Source organism: Ochotona princeps, chromosome 11 (assembly GCF_030435755.1).
Source record: "Ochotona princeps isolate mOchPri1 chromosome 11, mOchPri1.hap1, whole genome shotgun sequence".
In the NCBI taxonomy this organism is placed as follows: domain Eukaryota; kingdom Metazoa; phylum Chordata; class Mammalia; order Lagomorpha; family Ochotonidae; genus Ochotona; species Ochotona princeps.
In genome coordinates, this window is record NC_080842.1 from 38,629,214 (window position 1) to 38,634,359 (window position 5,146).

Genomic DNA, 5,146 nt, shown 5'->3' on the forward strand with positions numbered 1-5,146 from the left:
TTTCCTGTCACTTCATTGTTTTTATATCCTGCGTGTTGCTTGGGAGTCCAGAGGTGCCAAGACCTGCTGCCCACACAAAGCTGCCCATCCCCCAAAACTGGGGTACCTCCCTGGGCCAGAGAGGCGACCTCTGGCCTCCCATGCTTCCCTGGTCAGGGAGTTGGTCACCCCTGGGGGGATGACCCTGTTATGCGGTGGAGCTCTGTCCTGTCTTGTCCTAGCAGCTTGTGCAAAGTGCAGTGCCCTGGAGTGTTCCAGACGATGTACTGCCAGGCAGCCGGAGGAGATTTTGTAGGGGAGACCACAGAGGGAAAGACAAGCAGGCATTCAGGTTCCACAGGGAGTCAGGAATGGCGCCACTGAGGTGCATCCCAGAAATAGGACAATTCCGTGTGGCTAGAGAAGGTATGGAAAGGGAGGAAACTGAAAGCACAGATAATGTTGAGCCTGGCTGAAATTCCTCAGCCCATCCAAGCGATCCCACTTAGCTGGAAAATCAACAAGACAACCCAGGGGCTTTAGTGGTTTACTTGAACTGGGAAGTGATTTTTAAGACATATCTTAAAGGGCCAAGCCACATTGTGAAGAAAGTAGGACTAATGCAAGGAGGTGCCTCAGTTCTGCAATAATAATTAGGAATAATTAGGATTTATTTATTTTTTATTTTTATTACAAGATCAGATATACAGAGAGGAGGAGAAATAGAGAGGAAGACCTTCCATCCAATGATTCACTCCCCAAGTGAGTGCAATGGCCAGTGCTGTGTCGATCCGAAGCCAGGAACCAGGAACTTCCTCCAGGTCTCCCACACCGGTGCAGGGCCACAAGCAGGGAGCTGGATGGGAAATGGAGCTGCCAGGATTAGAACCGGCGTCCATATGGGATCCCAGCGCCTTCAAGGCGAGGGATTTAGGCACTAGGCCACACCACCAGGCCCAAGAGAGGAATAATTAGAGCCTGCCCTTGCCTGTAACCCTGGGGATGGCAAAGGTGGACCAGGCAAGCACAAGAGACAAAGTGGGCAGGGAACTAGTGAGAAAATGAAATGAGAAGCTAGGTAGGTACTGCCTTCTAGTAGGTGGTTTTGGTCCTGAACCTGTATTCCTGTAGTAATACCAATAATAGTTTGAATTTTGAATATCATGAATATGAAACATCTGGGACATTTGCTTGGACATAACCAGAAGACACCAAGTAGAACTAGAACACAGGAGAAATGGCTGGAGTGGAAATGAAACCACACAGACACTCATGCTGTCTGTCTGGTGTGTAACCATCTCACCGTGGGGAGAGCAGAAAGGAACCATCAGGTCACCGTGGAGCCTGCAGTCGAAGATGGAGCAGAAAAGAAGCATGGGAGGAGGACCCCACAGTCGGAGGGGTGCCCAGTCCGTCATGTTGAGTGGGCGAGTAGATGAAGACAGACTTAGGGACCACCGCCAACCTTTACTGAGAGCATTGTGTCCGCAGGAGTACAGGGAGCCTCAGAAAGAGCAGGGGTCAGTGAGTGAGTAGCAAGGCAGTGTTTGCTTTTCTGAATAAACTTGGTGGTGCCAGAAACCAGGAGGAAGTGTCAAACGGGAGATGGGATGGTGAGATTTTTGGCCTAGTTGGGATACAGGGATCTACGTTTGTGAGCTAAGGAGAGAAATACAAGGGAAGGATTTAAAGGGACAAGGAAGCAAGTAAACAATGAGTAGAGTATGTTCCTCTTCACGCAAGGAACAAGTGGAAAGTTGACAAAACGTGTGGTTGATGATAGGAAATGGAGAGGTGAGTGAGTGGTTGGTGTTCACGGTTAGCTGCGGAGAGCTAAGTCTGGTGACGCTGTTTGCTCAGGAACACAAAATTTTTGTCCAGGAGCCTGGGGGCAGAGGTCATTTTCTTTCAGTATCTCCTGATCTGAAAGGAAACCTAGTGAAAACTGAAGTCAGCATTCTCCTGCCATCCCCTGGTACCAACCGCAAGTATTAGAGAAGCTGACAGGCTAGCGCCACAGGGTGCTGCACCCCTCAGGCTGGGCAGCTGGAAGCTTTCCAACTTCAGCTGTCATGCAAAAGCAAGGTGTTGGATGAGGGACTCTCTTAGGGCTTAATTGTGTAATTGTAGTTAGTAAGTTACATGGTTCAGGCTTAGAGAAGAATTGAGAATGGATGAACCAAGAATAAATACTGTGGGCATTTTATAAACTTTGCATTGGGTAGGGGATCCATGATGTGTAGGTTTATTATAAATCTGCTTTTTGGGCCTTTTGGTAAATGGACCAAGATGCTGAACTGGGATACAGAGAAAAATGTGAATTCTGGATTGTCAGATAAACAGAACACAAATCACAAATGCTTCATGCAGCTGGCCATATTCTTGCTGTTTAAACGTTTACACCTTGACTCATGGATTTGTATGCCTCCGCTGTACGAGAGATGGGAAGTTCAAAGTATTACCATGTCCATAAGCCAGTTATGCAATTGAGTGTACTATTTTTTAGGGAGAGGGAAAAGAATTTAATTTCCATGTCCTTCATTTATTTCTGTTTCTTACCCAGAATCATAAAAAGAAAAAGAAAAAGCAGAAAGGTAGGCAACTTATAGGTGGAAGAGAAAGACAGTTTTGGCAGAGGCCTCATTTCTCAGGTTGAAAAAAACAGCTCATGAGAAGCGAATGGGCAGTGCCAAGTCCTATAGACAATATGGTTAAGTGCTGTCAGTTCTTAGATTTCACAATGTAAATTTTGAAAGTTTGCATAAGAAAAATGGGGTTGGAAACAGGGTGAGGGAAGAGGTAACACGAATCTCACCTGAAATTCCTTGGCTATCACTTAATAAAGCTACTCCTTTGGTTTCTGAGACATCCTTATTTGATATAGTAGCATTCAGTTCTGTTTTCTTGGTGGTTTATGTTTGCTAGTCGTGGGTTTTTTCATTGTGTTCTTTGATAAATCCTTCTGTTACTTCTAAGGCCAGCTGCACTTAGTGATGTGCTTTGATGGTATACCTGATGGGTGTTAACTTCACTGTTTCCTGGAGACCCCCCAATGTCTACAAGTGCTTAGGCAGTTTTTGGCTCACTGGCTACAGGGGTGAATGAATAGCATTTGAAGGCAAGGTGGAATTCGGCTTAGGAAGTGGGAGAAATGAACCACATGAGTGTTCTTGAGAGTTAAAATTTGAAATTAAAAAAATTTAAAAAGACTTTCTTATTTGAGAGACTGACAGATTTTTCATGCACTGGCTCATTCCTCAAATGACTGCATGGACCAGGCAGCCTGGAACTTGAGTCTCTCATGTGGGTGACCGGGAGCCAGGGACTTCAGCCATGTTCTGCTGCCTTCCCACTTGGACTAGCAGGGAGCTGGATCTGAAGTAGAGCAGCCAGAACTCAGATAAGTGGCCAAGTAAGTGCTGGTGGTGGCTTAACCCACTGCACTGTAACACTGGCCGCAAAGCTACACCTTCTGTGCAGTTTACATCTTTGGAACACTACCAGAAACCTCTGTCTCTCAACCTGCTCAAAACTGCCTTTTCTGCCACACTGTCTCCTCAACCTCACCCTCAGGACTGGGGACCTACCTGATTTTAGTTTGGGAAACATTAAGACTTCTGAGTTTCAGGCCCGGCAATGTGGCCTTGTGGCTAAAGTCCTCACCTTGAACGCGCTGGGATCCCATATGGACTCCAGCTCTCATCCTGGCAGCTCTACTTCCCATCCAGCTCCCTGCTTGTGACCTGGGAAAGCAGTCGAGGACGGCCCAATGCTTTGGGGCCCTGCACTCGCATGGGAGGCCCAGAGGAAGTTCCTGACTTCAGATCAGCGCAGCACCGGCCATTGTGGTCACTTGGGGAGTGAATCATCGGATGGAAGATCTTCCTGTCTCTCCTCCTCTCTGTATATCTGACTTTGCAATAAAAATAAATAAATCTTTGAAAAAAAAAGACTTCTGAGTTTCTACTGAGTGTGTGTTGCTTTCACACCATGGTGAAGCTAAGAAATTCTAAATTCAGACCCAGTGACAGTGGGGTCTATCGATGGTGGCTCTTGTCCAGTTCCTTCAAGGTCTGGGCTCTCTGAGGAAATCCAGGTTTTATCCATGTCCTACCACGTCCCAGAATTAACAGTGTGCTTGTCACAGCTTGCATGCTAAAAAGATTGAAAATGATCAAAAGATTGAAAATGATCAGTTTGTTTTATTTTCAAAACAAACTAGCTTCAAATGAGTGTCATTGGACTTCTGAAATCAGGTAAAATATTTTTGCTGTGATAAGGCAGGCATCAGAAAGGGCTGAACCCCAAAGCAGTATGTAGAGTGGAACCAAAGGCCCCAAAATTTCTTTGTTTGAGGGAGGAGAGTGTGTAAGAAACATTTAAGGTAGGCCCAGCACAGTAGCCTAGTGGCTAAAGTCCTTGCCTCACATGCGCTGGGACCCCATATGGGTGCTGGTTTGTGTCCCAACTGCTCTAATTCCCATCCAGCTCCCTACTTGTGGCCTGGGAAAGCAGTTGAGGCTGGCTCAAAGCCTTGGGACCCTGCATCCACATGGGAGACATGGAAGAGGCTCTTGGCACCTGCCTTCAGATCAGCTGAGCTCTGGCCGTTGTGGCCACTTGGGGAGTGAACCGGCAGATGGAAGATCTTTCTGTATCTCCTTCACTCTGTAAATCTGACTTTCCAAGAAAAATGCATAAATCCTTAAAAACAAACATACATTTAAGGAAAAGAGTGGAATTTACAGATATCATGACCCGAAGAGGCATGGGTTTCAAACTGATGGTTTCAAATTCTAGTTTAGGAGCCCACGCTGTGGTGTAACAGGTAAAGCTGGCACCTGCAATACCGGCATCCTGTATGGGCACTGGTTCACGTCATGGCTGCTCCAGTTCCTTTCCAGCTCCCTGCTAATGAACTGGGAAAGCAGTGGAAGATGGCACAAGGCTTGGGCCCCTGCCATCCACGTGAAAGACCTGGAGGAGCTCCTGGCTTGAAGCCATTTGAGCAGTGAATCAGCAATTAGAAGATCTCTCTCTCCTCTCTCTGTAACTCTGACTTTCAAATAAACTAGCAAGTCTTTCTTTTATCTAGTTTAAACCTCTACCTGTCTGACTTATGCATTGTTTACGAATAGTGGTCTTACCCTCTGTTACAAGTTTTGTG